Here is a 21,351-nt window from a genome sequence, read left to right on the forward strand (position 1 = left end):
GTCATTTTTAGGCAGTTTAATGCAGAAAAGTTACATATCAGGCCTTTAAACGTCACAGCTGATCTTAGAAGTAATCATTTCTGTTTGATTCCTCTCAGAATGCTGTGAGATGTTATTGATCACTTATCAATCCCACAATCACATGTAACCTCGGTACTCTGGTGCACCAGAGTCCATGTGTGACTTTCCCAGAGCTTTGACGACACTCCGGTGTCAGATTTCCTCCATTGTCCCTGACGCCCGGGACTCACCTGTGTGTTTTTGTCTGCTGTTTGCTGTCACAGACACAAAGGACGGACAAGAGACGAACTGCAGCAGAATGAAGAACAAACAGACGAGTGTGATGAACAGCAGAGAAACTATAACTTATAATAAATGTAGAGTTTCAGAAAAGGAGAAGAAGTTAAGTTTGTGTGTTTTGTTAAAGGAGACATTAATGCTTTTAGTAGTTTTGTTGTTTATTTCCTGTTCTGATGTCGGATGTTAAACACGGTCAAAAACTTGTGGTGAACGTATGTAGAAATGATGCCTGCAAGTCCAAAGTCAGGGCTTCAACCTGCCCTGAACGCTTCGTTTGCTGTGTTTTTTTCTACCTTGCTGATGAACTGACGACGGCTGGCGCCCATAAACAGCCACTCGCTCTGTAGCTTTGGTTGCTAAGGTGGTTGCTAAGGTGTTTCCATGTGTCTCATATTTCAGATGTGATTCAGCTCCAACACGTACGGATGGATTTGAGAAGTTGACATTTGGAGTAAAGAAGGAGATAAAGAAGTGAAATCCTGCTACTATAGTTTGTTTACGTAGCCTCCGGAGCCGGAGGAAGCTTCCTGAAAGCTGACCAATCAGAACAGAGTGGGCTCATCAGGAGGCGGGGCCTTAAAGTGACAGGAGCTAAAACGGCCTATTTCAGACAGAGGCTGAACTGAGGGGCTGCATAAAGGACCAGTAGAAGATAAATAAGGAGTTTTTAACTGTAAATCATACAAAGATATTCTAGTAGAGAAGCAGGTTTATATTCCCCTTTAAGATTAGTTTCCAAAAAGTCTCTAAGAAACGGGAAACACCTGTAGAAAACCACAAACTCTCACAGAAACCAGTTCAGTGAAAGAAACACCTGGAGGTCACGCCCGGTATCATGGTGCTGAGAATAATGTGGATAAAGGAACAACAACAAAGGAATCAACTTTTAGACAAAATGAATACCTAAAGATATCTTTTAGTTGTTAGATGATGGCTTTCTGGTAAGTTTTCCAGAAAATAGTTTGGTAAGACTTCTAAAAATTAGCGAATAACTTCAAAGCAGAGATTGAAATACATACGCTAAGTACATACGCTATGTGTGTGTGTGTGTGTGTGTGTGTGTGTGTGTTGTTGTTGACATTCATACGGAGCCAACAGACAAGCCGCTGCCTGTCGGCCTCTGAGCTGCAGGGAAAAACACACTCACAGGTGACGGCAAACACTGACAAATACAGCACTGCTGGGAGTGGCACACACACACACACACACACACACACACACACACACACACACACACACACACACACACATTCCAACACAAACACAGATTCATACATCATCCTTTACCCCCATTTAACACACACACACACACATACTTTCTGTCATATTTACACACACACACAATCACAGCGGTCTGAAGATGAAGGTAAACTCTGCAGTGGACGTGCTGTTTGTTCAGGCTCCTCAGAGCTAAAAACAAGCACAGACGAAGGTTAAAGTGCAGTTTTGAGTTTCTCCCAAACCTTTTTTTTTTTTTTTTTTTTTTTTAATGTTTGGTTACGTCTTTTTTTAAAATTCTCTTTCATCCAGCTCCACACGTTTCCACCTCGGTACATCCTGCTGCCGTAAGATGCTGCTGCAGGTTCAGTATACGTGCTTCGCTTCACGTCTCCTCGGTTTCCTAAAGGACACGTTCACAGTCGTTCGAGTGTGTCTTAAAACAACAGTCAGGTGTCCGTATGAGCAGTGAAAGAGGTTTTCCTCACTGTAATCATTCCTCCTGTTCATACTGGATATTAAAAGATCCTTCAAATGTGCTTTCAATGGAAGTGACGGAGGCCAAAATCCTCAGTGTGCTAACATGCTAACATGCTAACATTGGAAGTGTTTTTCATCATTCTTTATTCTCATTTCAAATTTGTCTTTAATCGATCTCCTCGATGTTACAGAATGTGAAAACTACCAGTTTACATTATTTACGCTTCGCTTTTAAGAAATCAGGTTTTGTCTGTGAGAACACTACAATACCCATGAGCCTCGGCGGCTGTTGCTATGGAGAAGAAGCCAGTCAGAGGTGTAAATCAGAGCGTAATGAATTCAAAACGCTTCGTTGTTGAAGTTGTGAACAAAACGTGTCGCCAAGGTTACCGAATGCACTCTAAGCTTCTGCCCACTGTTAGTGGCGCATCTAACAGAATTTAAAGCTCAGTGATTGGCCGTTTCTTTCCAAAAATGCACCTTGGGAGTGATAGTTAAATTCTACCTCTAAATTTTTCATGTACAGAACCAGATATTTTCTAACACAGTTGTTCATCTTTTACAGGAATGATTCAACCAGGAGAGTTTCATGTTCATTCTGTAGAACTGTGAGTCACATAATGTTGTTTATAAGAAAAATAAACTTCTGTAACCAGGGCAGCTCGATGTAGCTTCTCCCACTTCTCAACTCTACTGGAGTTCAAATTTCTGATCAGGAAACAAGATTAAAAAAAAGTCAGATCATCAGTTATCAGAGTTCAACCTGTGGGGAACATCAGTGTCTTTACAAAGATTTCATAGCAAACCATCCAAACAGTCAAGATATTTCATTAAAGTCACAAACCTCATGGTGGTGCTAGAGGAGAAGCCAGCAGATCAACAGAGTCAATAAGATACATTCAGATGTTTCTCAGGATAAATGAAAACTTTGACCTGTTGGTGGCGCTGCAGGAAAAGTCATAAGAGTTCATCCTCTGGGGAACAGGAACGTCTGAAACTTCACATCAATCCATCCGATAGCTGTTGAGATATTTCAGGTGTCGGACCGTCAGATCGACATCACCGCGCTGCTAAAAACAACTCTTACACATACAGTCAACACACATTCTTCTCTTATCTCACTTTGTTTTGACAATCTTTGACAGTTTGCACATTTGCTCTCTCTCTCTCACACACACACACACACACACATCTTCACACCCGCGTGTGTGTGTCTTCAGGAACTTTTATGGGAATTTCCAGAACGTGTTCCACCAGGCCGGGAGCTGAGTTTCTTTTTATCCGCACTGAGCATCAGTCAGAGGAAACGGTGATTACAAAAGAACATTTCAACATCTCTCTGTGTCTCTTTTTATCTGTCTCTAGATCTCTGCAGCTCTTTCTTTCCCTTCATGAGGAAACAAACACAATCTGTCATGACTGATCACTGGAGCTCCATTCAAACAGTCCTTTTTCATCAACTTATTTTAATGGAATCACTTTGATTGGTGGATTCACTCGCAGGGAAGTAAATCCCCACGTTGTTAGAGTTAAACATCAACTTTAACTAGAATACCAAATTTTCCCTGCTGATCATTTGCAAACTGTCTTAACAATAATATAACTACTGAAGATGAAAAGATGGCTTCCCTCTTATTTATCTGCTGACTGAGAGCCAGGAGGTGGTTCGTTTAGTCACTGTGCCAAGAAATCATTCGTTAAAACTGTAACTTGCTCTGTGTTTGTGTGTGATTTGTGAGATTTGGAAGCTCGGTGTTTCTCCCCGTTTACAGTCTTTCTGCTAAACTAATCATCTCCTGGTTGAAGCTTCGTATTAACCGCTCAGACAATGACGGTAGTATCAGTCTGGTTTTAATGGAATCACTCCGATCGGCGGGTTTGTAAAGAAGCCCGAGGACGGCCGCGCTTGCGATAATGTTTTTTTTTTTAATGCCGTTATCTCGAGATCACGAGTTAATTTATCTCGTTATCTCCAGAAAACAAAAGGCCGATTTCTCAAGATAATAAGATAATAGATTTACCACGAGATTTATCACGGGTGGAGCTCGTTCTCATTTGTTCATTCACTGTCTTCTTCTCTCCGTGTCTCCTTCACATGGAGAACTCAACTATTTAGATCAAGCACAAGAAGCCTTCAGGTGACTCTTAAGGATCAAATCTGTCATATATTAGTTCTTATTCCCTCTCTGAACCACAGCGTCCTTCCTCTCATTAAGGCTAATAAGATGAAAATACTTCATGAAACATCCCATCATGTGACCAGGAGTTAATCAACCTGTTATTTGGCTGTCATTAATAAAGGTGCTGTTAATAATAATGTCTATAATAATGAAATAATAATGGGTACTTGTGAATCTGACATTTTCAGCTTAAATCAGTTGCTACAGTTGTCAAGACGCCATCCATGCACGCTGGCATGTGACTCCTGATCTCTGATAAACATTATAAGTAATAAGAGGAAATGACCTTCTGTTTTCTTGTGATAACAGATAATCACGTTATCTCCAAATAACAAAACTTGTTTTCTCAAGATAATGAAATAATTGACTTGTGATCTCGAGATTATTGTATTAAAAAACAGAAATTGAAAGCACGGCCGTTCTCCGCCTCCATTGATTTGTTTATGTTGGGCGAATTAAAACCTCACAAATTCAACTTTGTGTTCAAGTTCAGCTTTAACAAGAACATGAAGTCAACGACCAATCTCAGCTCACGATGTGAAACTGTTTGACTTTAAAAGTGATTTTAGCATCAGTGGTTCTAACTATAACCCACAAGTCATTAACATTAGCGTTAGCTTGTTGTCCTTTGCTGTTATTAGCAGCTAAATTATTGTTTTTGTCAAAACAAACTTGCAGCACTGAAATGTGTCCTACAAAACAAGATAAACATGAGATGTTTTACAGAGTCAAGAGTTAAATACTGTTGTAAAAACAGCAGCTACATGTTTGTGAGCATAAAGCTATAATATGTAATTATTCCACATTAAAATGTCTAAAAACAACTAGACCTATGTTATATATGTTGTTGAGTTGTGTACTTACATTATCCCAAATGTTTCCAACAGTTTTCAAACCCAGAGAAATCTGTAATTTAATCAAAGTAACGGACCGTTTCATTTGGTCGCCTGTCGATGGCGTCATACCTCCTCTACCAAAGAGTAAACACGCACCAGATGCATACGGCGGCGCTGTGTTTGTCCGCTACAATGGCGTCTACCAAAGAGTAACTTACACACATACAAGATAATACATCGGTGTTGTGGTTGTTCCACACAAACTGTTATAAATGGACTTTTATTCAGTTTTAAGCCACATTTTCATGATAAATTTAGGTGGTTTTTAACTATATCTTTTAGCCGGAAGAAGGATTTTAGTCATTGGACGTCTGGATCTTAAGTTATCAGAGAAATAAACTGGGCAAACGTTAGCAGCAGCTCGGCTAACAGCCCCTCCCGGTGAAGCTGGTTATTTAACAACGAAGACAACAACTCCCATGATCCCTTGCTACTTCAGACCGTCATCACACTCCGTCTTTTGTTATTGTTTTGATTGAGACCCCTAGCGGCTGAAATTACATATTGTGTGTTTAAATAAGCAACAGTGCTGCTAGCTAACCAGCTAACGTTAGCAACGAGTTTAAAGCCTTTTCACTAACATTTATTGCTATTAAATGCAATGTAGTGTTAACAAGTGTTATTCAGTTATAGTTATACATAGTTACTGATCAGGAGGCAGTTTAATCATAACCATAGAATCCAAAACAGATAATTACAACTTGGCTTAGTGTGAAATTAACATTGTGCCTTGACGTCCCTGAATCTCTCTATATAAACAGGTCATGTATGTCTAGAGTGTGTGTTTGGTGACAGAAACACCGTTTCTTTCTTTCTTTGTTATTTTTCACCAAACATTCTCCATTTTGAAATATTTTTTGACGTGCACAGACTCATCTTCGCCTCAGTTTGTGCCACTCGGAGCTCATCCTCGTCCATTCATGTCCACCTCAAAGACATGCATTACCTCCTGCCTCTCTTATCTTTCGGTTTTCTCTTCTTCTTCTCTTTCTGTTTCTCTTTCACTTGAAGCTGCTTCGTCGATCAGACGAGTTCAGTCATATCGAATATTCTGTTGTCCCTTTGAAGTGAAAACCAGTCTGACTTCGCTAACGTCACCTGTAAAATACCCAGCATGTCCTGATTTGACTGTTTCCCTCCGATGATTAGCATCTGGACAAACGTCTTCCTTCTTCCTGCTTCTCTGATTTGAATGTTGGGAGGCAGTAAAGGAAATTAGTGTGAGTGGAATTTCAGATAAACGTAATTTGCTGTTCTCTCTTGACCGCATTTCTCTAAAAAAGGAAACTTGGAGGTTTATTATCACTCATCATCACTGATGCTGGAAACTAACGAGCAGCCAGATTTGTTTCTTTCTGTTTAGTCCACTGAGTGACATTAAACCTCCACGTTTACTGTTTCTATTATTAACTTTTCCTCGTTCATGTAGCGGTGAAAAAAAAGTTCAACTCAGGAGCCGATGTTACTGTTTAATGTGTTTTACTGTGTATTACTCTGTTTACTGTGTATTACTGCGTTTACTGTGTTTACTGTGTATTACTGTTTATAACTGTTTACTGTGTTTTACTGTGTATTACTGTGTATTACTGTTTTACTGTGTTTACTGTGTATTACTGCGTTTACTGTGTATTACTGTGTTTTACTGTGTATTACTGTGTTTTACTGTGTAACTGTGTGTTACTGTGTTTACTGTGTTTTACTGTGTTTTACTGTGTAACTGTGTGTTACTGTGTTTACTGTGTTTTACTGTGTATTACTGTGTATTACTGTTTACTGTGTATTACTGTGTATTACTGTGTTTACTGTGTATTACTGTGTTTACTGTGTTTTACTGTGTATTACTGTGTTTACTGCGTTTACTGTGTTTACTGCGTTTACTGTGTATTACTGCGTTTACTGTGTTTACTGCGTTTACTGTGTATTACTGTGTTTACTGTGTTTTACTGTGTATTACTGTGTATTACTGTGTATTACTGCGTTTACTGCGTTTACTGTGTATTACTGTGTTTACTGTGTTTTACTGTGTATTACTGTGTTTACTGCGTTTACTGTGTTTATTGCGTTTACTGTGTTTTACTGTGTATTACTGCGTTTACTGTGTTTACTGCGTTTACTGTGTATTACTGTGTATTACTGTGTTTACTGTGTATTACTGTGTATAACTGTGTTTACTGTGTTTTACTGTGTATTACTGTATTTACTGTGTATTACTGTGTATAACTGTGTTTACTGTGTTTTACTGTGTATTACTGTGTATAACTGTGTTTACTGTGTTTTACTGTGTATTACTGTATTTACTGTGTATTACTGTGTATAACTGTGTATTACTGTGTATAACTGTGTTTACTGTGTATTACTGTGTATTACTGTGTTTACTGTGTATTACTGTGTATAACTGTGTTTACTGTGTTTTACTGTGTATTACTGTATTTACTGTGTATTATTGTGTTTACTGTGTATTATTGTGGTTACTGTGTATTATTGTGTTTTACTGTGTATTATTGTGTTTACTGTGTGTTACTGTGTTTACTGTGTATTATTGTGTTTACTGTGTATTATTGTGTTTACTGTGTATTATTGTGTTTACTGTGTATTATTGTGTTTACTGTGTGTTACTGTGTTTACTGTGTATTATTGTGTTTACTGTGTATTATTGTGTTTACTGTGTATTACTGTGTTTATCATAGATATCATCTGTCAGTTGATCTAAACATATAACAGTGAAGGAGTGAAGAGCAGAGGCAACGAGTAGAGTAACTGTAGAGTTTTGCTCTGTCTTGTTTTTCTAAATTATGGAATTTATTTTAGAAATTATTTTACTGCAGGAACTAAAACCAACTAAAACAACACTGAATAACATCTGACTGCGTTCACTTGTTCAATATATGGTTACATACTGTTCACACAATATCACACCTGCAGTAAATGTTCAACTCTGTCTTCTAGAAATTAGGTTCATATACAACTAAACTGTTTTTCCAATTATGTTGTGCTGGCAAACGTAATATCAGCCTGGATTATGCTCACAGGCAACATTTTTTCACATATTTATCTCTGGAGGTCGAAGGTCGGGGTGGAACGTAGGTTTAGGCAACAAAAGCACTTTGGTTCAGGTCAGTGAGAGATGTTTGTGTCACTTAAATGTCCCTGCAGACTTCTTCTGTATTAAACAGAGAACAGCATCTTTCTCTGACCTGAACCGAGTGCTGCCAGAGTCTGAACACAACCACAAACAGAGTAATAATATCGTCTCTTCTAGCGGATATTGTGCTGCAAGATCAGATATTTTGATGGGAAAAAAACAACCAGGTATGTTATCTTTGAACATTTCACTCATACGTTCAGTATCAACATTTCTACAACTTGCCAAAGACGTTACTACGACATTTTCTCATGTTCAGAAAATTGTGATTCAGCAGCTTTACATTTCTAGCAAAACTATTGGCTGTTGCACTTCAGTCGTATATGAGCATTGTTTTATAAATTAATTAGTTTAATAAAGAACAGGCTGTAAATTAGCTTCAGCTAGACTGTGTATACATGACATCTGTTGCTTGTCTGTTCCTGTTAAATAAACTAATAAAATAAAAAATTACATACTTTTACATTACGTTTTTTGTTTACAACGAACACATTTTGAACTCAGATAACCTCAGTGTGAGACGAACTCTCTTCAAGGCCTTTTTTTCCTTTGAGAGACAATATATTTGAAGAAGAAATCATTTTTCCTGACGTGTTTAGTTTGATGTAATCGTTTTCAAAATGTTTCCACACACAACGTTGGAACGAGAGCCGCAGATTACACAGACACGGAGGAAGTCGGGGGTCTTAAATCTGTCAACACCCTCACTGAGGTCAGAGGTCAGGTGTCGAGGGATTACAGGAAATGAGGTTCTCAGAGTGTGTGTGTGTGTGTGTTTGTGTGTGTGTGAGAGAGAAACTAAGACTTTGTAAGCAGATGGATACGTGTGTGTATGTTTATATAAATGACTCGTAACAGCGTCCATGTTTCTGCTCCTTAAACCGTCTCAACTCTGTGTTTGTTTGTTTTGTTGACATCGACTTTATCACCTCATTGTTTGGGGTTCCATCCTGCTGCGTGTGTAAAATGTAAAATTTGCAAATTTAATCAGATTTTTTGGTCTTTAAATACGTTTCCTCCATTTTCTTCATTAAAAACTCAACATTTTTTAACTCAACAGGAATTTAGTGTAATCAATTAATATTTTGTCATGAATTTGACTTAAATATAAGTTTTATAATTTCAAGTTAATTCAACCTAAAACGTCTGGGTTTGTATTTTAATACCATTTTCAGAACTCATATTTAATTTCTCAGACTTTAAACCTTTAGACTTGAAATGATGAGTTGAATGAATGAACAGCTGAAAGTTCACTCAACTCATTAAATTAAGTCTTTAAAGAAACATGATCAGCATATTAGCAGATTTCCCAGAATGCATTGTTTGAGAGTTGAAACTCTTTTCTGTAGTTGGAAGAAAACACACATGATGGAAACTTTGCTGTGTGTTAAAATACGTCATGGTTGTTTCTTTTCATAACAATAAAAACAATGTAAATCATGATGAAGGTCAGTATTGAGTTCAGTGTCTATTGTAAACTACAATGACTCTACAGAGCAACAACAGCAACCAAAGATGCAACTTCTTAGTGTCAGATGAAAAACTGACTGATTTACAATTTCAAACAACTAACCAAACCAACTTCTCAAATCCATCTGTACAAGTTTGAGCCAAAATCTGATCCAAAATATGAAAATAAACAATGTGAACAACACATAGAGACACCTTAGCAACCACGTTAGCAACCACGTTAGCAACCAAAGCTACAGAACTGACGGCTGTTTATGAGCACGTATGATGAGCCAACGTCAGCTCGTCAACAAGGCAAGAAAAAAGGTCACAAACGAAGCGTTGAGAGCAGGTTGAAGCCCTGACTTTTGACTTGCAGGCAGCATTTCTACATACGTTCACCTCAAGTTTTGGAACTTTGACCATGTTTAACATCCGACATCAGAACAACATATAAACAACAGAAAACCACTAAAAGCAGAATATTTCCCCTTTAACAAAACACATTCAACTTTATTACAATGGAAGTACTGATGAGCCTCAGAGTCTGCAGCAACACAATCAATAAAATAGCTAAATATGCGACTGTACGTTATCTGAGGACTCTTCTTCAGGTCCTCCCATCGCTCTGTGTTATCCTGTCTCAGGGCTCCGTTCCCACAGTGTTTATTTCCTCAACATTTCTAAGAAAAGGGACGAAATCTCACACATAATGCATTAAAAGAAAAGGAAGTCGCACCTGTAATTCATGCAAGATATCTTGAAGCTGGGAATAAGGTGGATAGAGCTTCTTCTCTTATGCAGAAAGGTCAAAGGTCAGGGTCAGCACCAGAGCCCTGAAGCTGAGAGGGATGACCACGTTTGACATCTGACATCATAACAGGATATAAATAACAGAAAATCACTAAAAGAAATAAAATGCAAACACTAATCATTTAAACTGTGGCGAATGCTAACAGGTTGTAAGCTAACGTGTTAGCATGTAGGAAGCAGCTTCTGTCTGTCTGTCTCTGTCTTGCTTTCTTTCACTGTTTCCCTCTTTGTGCCTCATCCTCGCTGCCTCTCTTCCCCTCGTCTCTCCCAGTCATAGGCCACCTTTTGTCTGCATGCAAAAACTCAAATTCCTCCCGGCCTCTGCCCACAGTTACACACACACAGGCATTCCTTTGCCCGGCAACAATGAGGGCTTTGTGTTGCGCACCGCCTGTGTTTTCATTTCATTTTTTATTGCTTTTGAACTCCTCGCATGGAGAATTTAATCATCTCTCCGCTGGTTCCTGAGGTTGGTTTTGAAAAGGATTTTTTTTGTTTGACGGCTGGTAGTCAGGGAGGCCGGCAGCTGCGGTGTGTGTTCCCATAACGCGCACACACACACACACACACACACACACCCCCACATGATCCAAGGACAAAAGGACTACATGGTTTCAAAGGCACCTGACTTAACTTTTGTTTTTGTTTCAGCTCTTATCATCACTGCTCAAAGCCAAAAGTCTGCTGGCTGTGAAAACTTCAGGAGGAGAAATGTGAGAATATGAAAACAAATTAACTGTAGATGAATTTATTAAAGGAATAGTTTGACATTTTGGGAAATAAGCTTATTTGCTTTCTTTTAGAGAGTTAGATGGAGAGATCGATACGTGTGCGTTAAAGTGGCTACAATCCTCTCGACTTTACAGAGCTTTATAGTGAGTTTCAGCTCGTTGTTTATCTGTCCGGCTGCAACTTTTACTGTTCTGGTTCACTCTCAGCGTCTCATAGCGTCGTTTTCAGAGAAAAAGCCGCTGTACACTACCTGCAATAGACACAGTTAGCTGTAGACTAGCTGGTGAACATAGTGGAGCATTTAGCAGCTAAAGAGCCAGATATTTCCCTCAGGAGTTGGTAGAGAGTAAAAACAGAAGCTAAAAGAGAGTGAATATTGGACTCACATTCACCAGGTGGACAGAAACACGACTCCACATCAATGATAATGTTGCTCCGTAACTGCTGGATGTGGAAATAAGCGACTATTTGCTAACAAGTTCAACATATCGACTTAAAAGCTGATGATGATATTTGTTTCTGTCTGATTTCAGCTTCTCAAATGTGAATATTTTCTGGTTTCTTTAGTTCTCTATGACAGTAAACTGAATATCTTTAGGTTGTGGATTTGAGGACGTCGTCTTTGGGAAACAATGATCGACATTTTTCACCGTTTTCTGACATTTTACAGACCAAACAACTGATTGATTAATCGGGAAAATAATCAACAGGTTATACTTTAGAGGAGAAATCTACAGACACAAATATACTGAAGTCTTCACCACACATTAAACATCAATGAGGTAATATTTTACCCAGTTTGGGTTAATATAGCACCAACATAATACTGGGTTAATGTTACCCAGAAAGCCACTCAGGACAATCGGTTGCTCTGACCCAGTTTTAGTGTTATTTATCCAAACTAAAGCTCGTTATAATCTCTTCTTTAACTCTTTTTAAACTGACATGTCATTGTTATTGATTGTTAATAACTTGTGTAGCTTTTGAATGTCATGCGCATCGTTTTGTACAAAAAACAAGACATTTGTGACAGTTTTCTAGCTAAAGCTTGGTGTGTAACACTGGGTCAGAATAACAGATTTCTACTGGGTAACCCAGCGTTGTGTTGGTGCCGTATTGACCCAAACTGGCTAAAATTTTGCCCCAATGATTTTAAGCAATGAGAGAAGCTCTCAAAACAAAAACTCTAAACTTTAAAACAATAAAACCCACAAATCTCCAACATTAAATTCAAATAAAACGAGACGCAGTAACATGTCATCCAAAGACAAAGCGGCGTGCTGCTACCTGCTTACGTAAGACAGCTGCCGTAAAAGTGCCATCAGCAGTTACACGTTTCTCTTTTACAACAGCAGAAGAACAAAGTCAGGTATTTTGATGACAGCACACCTGTAAAGCGTTTGAAATTTTAGCATCCACTCAAACAAAAAGCTCCTCTCGACTCGAGCGCTCAGTCAACTAACCCAGTTTCTGAGGAGCTGCATACCTGTTTAACTGGGATCTCCTGCTCGGCTTCGCCTCTGGCTGCTTCCCTCTCAATGACAGGCCTTTATGGTCCTGAGCCTTTGAACTGAAGGTATGAATCCATCATCTTCTTCTTCTTCTGAGGCTGTTTCTCAGATGAAGATGTACAAGAAGGAAAAGCTTTGAATGTTTGTAGAGGAGATAAAAGATGATGAAGAGAGAGCGAGAGATGTAGTAGATGTAGTTGAAGTAGATTTTATAGTTTTTGTATTGTTCAGCGTCTAATAATCAAACAAATTTAAATACCATAAAGTTAAATGTGTCTATGGACGACAGTGGTGGAAGTAGATTTACTCAAGTACTGTATTTTAGTACAATTTTGTGGTAAATTTCCATTTAATGCTACTTTAAACTTCCACTCTAGAACATTTCAGAAATATTGTACTATTTAACTCTGCTAATACAACAGAAACAGTACAGACATAATGCTGTTGCTTTTATCTTAGCATGTTTGTTGTGTAACCCTCATGTTGAGGACAAGTTCAGTGATTTAGAGCCTCAGTTTTCCTCACAGAGTTCAGACGAGGACTGTTTGACATCCTGGAGTTAGCATTAGCATTAGCCTGCTGCTGCGTCTGAATGGAAACTGGCTTAAAGTTCAGCTAAAAATGATTTGATTTAATTGATGTTGATGTAAGCCTGATATTTTGTAAAGTCAACATTATTTAAGCTTTCTGTTAAAACAGTGAAGTAGGTTGCTGTCACTTTAAGAGATATAAGTCCATTTCTGTGGTTTCCAAGGGTTGAGGCTCTGGTAAGGACCGAACCACACGGTTCTCTTACCGTAGTACAGTTTGCTGATTAGGAGAACTTGGCTTTGAATACTCCTGTAAGAAGATACTACAACCTGTGGAATAAATACTTGTTTTATCATTTTTTACATCGGAGTCCTGCAGAAGTTTTTCCTCCTCAAGCTAACGTACATGAGTTAAGCCAAGACCCTCGCTGAGCTTCAACCAGCCACAATTAGCATTAGCATTAGCCTGCTGCAGCGTCTGAATGGAAACTAGAGCAAAGTGCATCAGATGGAACTAAAAGAGTTAAGAATCCAATTCGTTTGATCGTCTATAAGAAACTATTTTTGATGATTGTCTTTTTCTCTTTTCTTTATTCTAACCCTGATATTTTTATTAGGATGACTGAGAGTGTTTCTGCTTTTCTTGTATTAATGAAGATACTTAATGTGTTTGATTGTATATCATTTATTATCAGGATTACCTTGAAACAGACATGTTGTTAAAACATATAACGGATGTCCGGGTCAGACAGGACGTCAGTTGGACTCTTTTAGAAAGCAAAACAGACATATAAAGCTGCAGAATGCACACTGTGTATATAACCTTTAGCAGAACAGCTAATCGGTCCGTTGACGATGGTAACGACATATTTCAGCGTCGCTTGAACGCCCAGGAAGTCCAGCTCAGCTGATAGCCAGGTAACGTCTCTGACTGTTTTTTAACCACGTTACGTCTTGACCTCATGCACATTCACAGACGTACTTTAGTTTCTTAGTTTCATACATCATGCTTCGTTTGTTGTGTATTTGACAGAACATTAGTTCTCCTGTTAAATCTGTTTTAGCTTATTTTTATCTTATGATTTTTTTTTTTTTAAATCCTATATGTCTTTTTATCGGCTCTGTGTTTCTTTTCATAATGCATTTTATGTCTTATTTATAAAGAACTTTGACTCGTCTTGTTGTTGACATTACAAGACAAATAAACTTCTCATCTGTAGAGTTGACAATCTGATAGCGCTCACAAAAACAAAACTTAAAAGTCATCTTCTCAAAATGTCTTTCACCCCGTAATATTTATACTCTTAGACAGTGTTAATTGTATTAAATGTATTAAAATTAATCATTTTTTGTACTATTAATTTATTCATTTGTAAATCTGTCTCTGTTTTGTCTCTTTTTAAAAATCCTTTCTGTTACGTTATTACTGTTTTGTGAAGCTGCATCTTTTTGTAAGAAATCTGCTTATATAAATAAAGTGTTATTGTTTATTATTATTATTATTATTATCAGTGTGAATGAAGCTCTCAGTGTGGAAACAGAAGCAGTTCTAGATGATGAGACGATCATGTGAGGCTCAGAGAGACACCTTGACAGCTTCCCTGAGCCGATGAAGCTGCTTATGTGGATTAAAGGGACGCCTCGATGCACGGTGTGTGTGTGTGTGTGTGTGTGTGTGTGAGAGAGAGAGAGAGAGAGAGAGAGAGAGAGAGAGAGAGAGAGGAGCATTAGACAGTGAAAGTCTGCATACTGTAAGTACTGTACATGTGTGTTCACGTGATTGTGAGTGAGACTAAGCAGGTGAGTTCATAGGTTTGTGTGTCAATCCGTCTGTGTGTGTGTGTGTGTGTGTGTGTGTGTGTGTGTGTGTGTGTTGTATGTCTATCTGTGTGAGGACTTGGTTTTAGGATTAAGGTCAGGGTTGGGTTCAGTTCAGGGTAAGGATCTAGTGCAGTTGTAGGTAAATAACGACCCTCTAACAGAAATATTCAGCCTCCAGCAAAAGTCTTAGTTTCCCCTTTTGTAGCTTTTTTCAAAACTTTTACACAACTCTTCATAAATTTACAGTAAATAATAATGCAAACACAAGTCTTATGTAAATCCCAATAAATATGACCTTATAACATCTTATTTAAAGTCATGTTTCTCTTCTTGTTCCTTCAGTTGGATGTCGTTCTTCTCTGTGCAGAATGATGTATGTGCAGAGTTTGTTTTCACTTTCATCTGCTGAAGGAGGAAAGTTTATCTGAGTTCACCTTAAATCCCAGTTTAACACGTGTTTGAACCAGCGGGATTTATGACATCACAACTAGTTTGGAGCCAATCACGGTCCAGCATGAAACTTACACGAGTGTCTGCAGAGCACAAACACTGAGAATGAACTTCACAGTGAAGGAGGAGACATCTGGTGTCCAGCGGGAAAACTTTAGAAATGAACAATATTTACATATTCAGAGATTCTGGATTTTTTAATGAGGTAGAAGTTTAGTTTTATGAGATGAATTAGGTAAAAAACATAATACATATACCTAACCAGAACAGATTTGTGTCTATGTAGAAATTTGCTTCAACCATCAAGCAGTCAAATGAGTATAAACATAAGCTGCTTTCACTCTGTTAGTCCTCACCTACTCGTGGAAGATGTTGCATTTTATTACAATTTTATTCTTGAATTAATTAAAAGAAATAAACAAACAAACATATTAACAACATATTGAGCTGTGTTTCTACCAAACCTGTAAACACTGGTCCCCCAATAAATAGTGATGAAAAAAACTGGACCACAGTAGCACCTGATTGTCAAGTGTTAGTGTTTCATTATGTCAATGAGGGTCCTCACAAGGATAGAAATGCAAAGATATGTGTTTGTGTGCGTGTGCGTGTGCATGTGCATGTGAGAGAATGGTTGCCCCGGCGACACACTCGCTCACTTCAGCAGTTTTAACTTCATAATAGTGGAAAGAATGACGAGGCGTCTGCAATAACACTATTATACAATCTACAATAACACAGACCTCCACTGTGAGCCTCCTGTTACACCTGAGCGACTCACCACCTGCTTTCTTACAGTTACAGTCCAATGAAAAGTCTTTTTTCCACCCTGTTCTCCATGTAAATATACAGCACAAAGCTAGTTAATACATGCCCCTTTTTTAAGGGTGAAAAATTCCAGAAGGTAATGAAAATAAATAAATATACTTTAATAGTATACGTCACCCGTATTTTATATTATTGCTCTGCCTCTCTCTCCATCACAGACTGTTCATTCTCCTCGTTCCGGAGCAAGTTCTCAGTTGGAGAGGATGAGCAAAATCAGGCAGCAGATTTGGTTTATTAAAAAGTCTGTATTTGTTTATTTATTTTTCAACCTGCATTAATTGATTTTTTGGCCACCTGGGGGCACCGTCATAAGCCATGAACACAACATTGACATACAGTATCATCAGCCTATAAGTTGATATGTTGCTTATTTCCACATCCAGCAATTACGGAGCAACATTATCATTTATTTGGAGTCGTGTTTCTGGGAGTTTTGAAACTTTTTTGCCTCTGTTGTTTGAGGGGCGAAGGGGAAAAACAAATCTGACAGCACTCGGTTGAGGCTTGTATTGTCTTCAAAGTATTACTGAAATCTTTCAGGTCCGACCTCGTATCATTGCTGTTGTGACTTTTACGTAAAACCTGCTAAGAGGCTTTTTCCGACATGAAGCCGATATTTTAAACAGGATAAAGAGTTGCATGTCTCAAGAGTCTTGAAGTTATTGTTTCATTTAGTTATGTGAACGAAACATTGAGTTTATTCCTGATAATGAGAAATTATTGACCCATTTAAATCAATACAACTTTAGAAATCATATTCAGTCATCTCATTTTGCAGTCAAAAATAATATATTAGTAAAATAACATATTAGTTTTTAGCCTTTTTATTATTAAAAGTAAGAAAAAAAAGGTTTCGGGGAAAAATGTGAAATGTCCCTGTTCATTTCAGCCAGCGTGTTGGTGTCTGTGTTTGATTGATAGCAGTTGGGGGGGGCATGTAGGTGTCTGTGTTTGATTGACAGCAGCTTGGGGGGGGGGGCGTAGGTTTCTGTGTTTGATTGACAACAGCTGGGGGAGGTGTGTAGGTTTCTGTGTTTGATTGACAGCTGCTTGGGGGGGGGGGGCGTAGGTTTCTGTGTTTGATTGACAACAGCTGGGGGAGGTGTGTAGGTTTCTGTGTTTGATTGACAGCTGCTTGGGGGTGCGGAGGTGTCTGTGTTTGATTGACAACAGCTGGGGGTGTGTGTACATGTCTGTGTTTGATTGACAGCAGTTGGGGGGCGTGTAGGTGTCTGTGTTTGATTGACAACAGTTGGGGGTGTGTGTACGTGTCTGTGTTTGATTGACAGCAGTTGGGGGGCGTGTAGGTGTCTGTGTTTGATTGACAGCAGCTTGCTAATGTTTGTTTGGTGGCTTGTTCCACAAGCTAAGCTGCAAGACATGTTAGATAAGTAGGAGACTTTAGCAGCAAAGCTAATGTGGGTTGTTGCTCAGAGTCTGCAGCTCTTGTGTTGTGTAGCAGGATGCTATCAGGCTCAGTGTGACCGTCTGCTGCCGATGATAGAACGACACGTTATCGCTTTATGCAAACACGGTTTAAAATAAAGCGATTTGATCGGCTGTATGGAAAGAAGGTCTCCATCTACGTAGATGGAGGCTAACAGCACAGTATACTGTCAAATTTATGCAAAACTAAGGGCTCCATCAAGAAATCAAATAATCTAAAATATAAATCTCTCCTTTCTGAACGCTTCTCAAAGGAGAACACGGGACAAGTTATTTACAGAGCAGATATGTAGCTGTAGCAGACAAAAAAGGAATTTAATTTCAGTCAGACATATGACGGTCCCAATTTAATAAAAGTAGACATTTGACCTTGTTTTTAAAAGCTGTGGGTCTTAAGAGAAAAACCCTTCAAACTCTTCAAACTGCAGCATTTTGACAGCTGTTCTGTGGAATCTGTGCAAAGACTCTGCGATGTCTGTCATTTTTTTTTTTACTCTCTGATTATCCCGGCTTTCTGTCTTTCTCTCTTCACCCCTTCCCAACTTGTCGGTCCCTTTTGCAGCATCCACCCTTTCCCGTAACAGCGCCTCTTTTCCCTCTTCGCTTGAAGGGCTGCTCTTTCTTTTCTTTACCCAGAATGAGTCACTGACTAATGGGAGGTGGAGGGAGGCTGTCACACCCACCTGAACTTTGTACTTGCTCACCCCACGCTCTCTCCATCCTCCCTCTCCCAACTGTTTTCTCCAAAGTGCAAAACAAAGACAAGCACGCACACACATCTACAGACAGCACATAGGAAATATATGACTTTTCTGTTTCTTCTGTTTTGCAACCAGACTGCAGATCATTGATGGGATCTGAAGATTTTGGAACATTTTAGAAAGCTTTGGAAGGTTTTTGTGTTGACCTGCTGGCCAGCTTAGTGATTGGCATTAAGTTTTTACTGGCATTACACCAACTACGGTCAAACAGTGTTTTCAGTGAAAGAACACAGTGTCGTAACATAAAAAAACATTCTCTGTGTACTAAGAAAAACACAGTTTTTTCCTTTCAGCTACGTCTTGGTGAAAAGGCCTTTCTGTGTTTGTTGAATTTTGAAGGGAAACAACAATCAGTGGCCTTGATTGCGTATTATTCCTTCAAGTTTCTTTACCAGATGCTTTAGTTTCTGTACAGTAAGTCCTCCAAATTAAACCACCAAATACGCAGTTTGACCACATGATACCCGGATTTCATCATTAACGTCATAGTCGCCCTTAAAATGTCCATATAAGGTGACCTTTTCTGCTCTGATTGTGGGCGAGTCTCGTTCAAAAAAAAATGTTCCCAAACAGTGAAAAGAGTCGTATCAGAGGAGCTGAAACAATCAGAAAACATGAATCCATCAGAGCAGCGCTGCACTGTGACAGAAATAAAGAGGGAACGCTTTGACATGAAGTTAGATGCTAAAAATGTCTTTCTAAAGCAAAGCACTCCGTGACTGATATGAGAAGGTGGTCATGTGACCGTCACAGAGCTATTAGAGGAGAGAATATTACAGGCTACAGTAGATGATGTTACACAGTCAGCTGACATAAACATCATCACAAAACCTCTCAGTAAACTGGCAACTGGAACTTCTACTAATCAACTAATCAATCAACTGACTAACTGATTCACAAAATAGAGAAAATTCCCCAGTAACTGGGAATCAAACTAAAATATTCAATTTTTTTACAGTTGGTTACATGCAGCCTTCACACAGTCAACTGAACAGCAACAATTATGAACCAAACTGTGACACTTCTGCATCGTTTCAAATGTCCTCAATGCTTTTCTCACTCAAACACAAACAAGCAACAAAACTCTGTGAATCTGCAGCACATTTCACACGTTTACATCTTCACATTTTATGTCTACTAACATGTATTCATACAGACAGCAATCTGCAACCAAAGAACAAGATGTGCTGTCAGAAATAAAGCCCACTGAAAGCTTCCTGCTGCATTTCTATGACTCGTTCCTGTAGAGAGCTACACATCTGACTGTATTTATACAACATACACATCTCTACACCATTAAAACCATATGTATATCATAATAAAAAAGTGATGTCACTTCATAGATGGCCATAAAAAGATCCTCATGTGCTGCCTGTTAGTGTTTTTATCTCAGTGTCTGCTTGAGCTGCTGTGTCCAGCTGTGTGTTTGACTGTGTGAAGAGTTTTGAAGAGTCAGTATTGAATCATGCAGGTAAAAAAAACCCTTTAAGACCCTCTATTCATGCATCAAACTGAAACCATTCGAGCCACAACAACGTCCTCGTTTTTCCTCCCACCGCAGCAGGGAGTCAATCACTTCCTGCTATTAAGTCTGGTGGGGGTGGGTCAGAGGTTAAGGGTGAGAGGTGGAAGACAGATGCAGTGTTGACAAGGAGGAGGGTTCGAAAAGAGAGACATAGAGACGCTCTATTTATCTATGTGTGTGTGTGTGTGAGCAGCAACTGGAGGGAAAGATTCGGCAGTGATAGGAGGAATTACTGAAGAATGACTGGAATTTCCTGAATGGCAACGATGGCTCTCTCTCTGTTTCTGTGTGATTCTTTCTCTGTCTCCGTCTCCAAAAACTATAAATCAGGCGCCATCCTGATACGGATGTTATCTATTAGTGTAAATCTGTCTGTTCTCTCCTCTGACTGTTTATATACATACACTGAAGCAACATCTATCGACTTGTACTTCAGCATTTCAATACAATAATGTCATTAGTAGTAATCTACTGTACTATGACTCTGATCAATGACCAAAATATACTATTTTCTCACAAGATTATTTAAAAGACACATATTCTGCATCTTCCCAGCTCTATATTTATATTCTGGGACTCTATTGGAATATCTTTGCATGATTTCCAGTTAAAAACTCCTTATTTATCTTCTACTGGTCCTTTATGCAGCCCCTCAGTTCAGCCTCTGTCTGAAACAGGCCGTTTTAGCTCCTGTCTCTTTAAGGCCCCGCCTCCTGATGAGCCCGCTCTGTTCTGATTGGTCAGCTTCAGGAAGCTTTCTCTGGAGGCTAAACGAAATATATAGTAGAACGGACGGACGTTCATGGACATGAGCAACAAGCTGACTTCATCTCATCGGGAAAGTTAAAAAAAAAAAGATTTCAATTGAAGCGTCAGCGCAGCTGAAACCTGGATTTTGTCTTACAGGCAGCATTTTTATACACTCACATTTTGGACCTTTGACCATGTTTAACATCCAACATCATATCAGTATATAAATGACAGAAAATCACAAAAAGCAAAATATGATCCCCTTTAAAGATCCATAACTGTTCTTTGCATGTTTTAGTGTATTAACGTTAATTGCATGTATTTTACTTTTTATGGGTCTTTCTGTTGGTCAGTCCTTGCAAATGTTTGCATGCTAACACGAAAAACTAAAATGGTGAACATGGAGAACATACCTGCTAAACATCAGCATGTCAGATTGTAGCTCAAAGCATCACTGCGGCTAACAGTGCGTTTTTTTTTTGTGTGTTTGGTTTTTTGTGGCTTTACAGTTTACTCTTT

At 38.7% G+C, this 21,351-nt stretch overlaps 1 long non-coding RNA gene across 2 annotated transcripts; it reads right to left on the minus strand.

Annotated features, from left to right (window-relative positions):
* LOC121894843 lies at nucleotides 1-13,162 on the minus strand. Of its 2 annotated transcripts, none has more exons than XR_006095627.1 (3): nucleotides 12,697-13,162; nucleotides 10,405-10,507; nucleotides 1-309 (listed from the first exon to the last, which is right to left on the minus strand). It is a non-coding gene; the product is annotated as an uncharacterized LOC121894843 (long non-coding RNA). The 2 variants fall into 2 exon arrangements; XR_006095626.1 differs by having other exon boundaries at nucleotides 10,405-10,533.
* Between the last annotated feature and the right edge of the window lie 8,189 nt (nucleotides 13,163-21,351).

Source organism: Thunnus maccoyii, chromosome 3 (assembly GCF_910596095.1).
Source record: "Thunnus maccoyii chromosome 3, fThuMac1.1, whole genome shotgun sequence".
Taxonomy (NCBI): Eukaryota; Metazoa; Chordata; class Actinopteri; order Scombriformes; family Scombridae; genus Thunnus; species Thunnus maccoyii.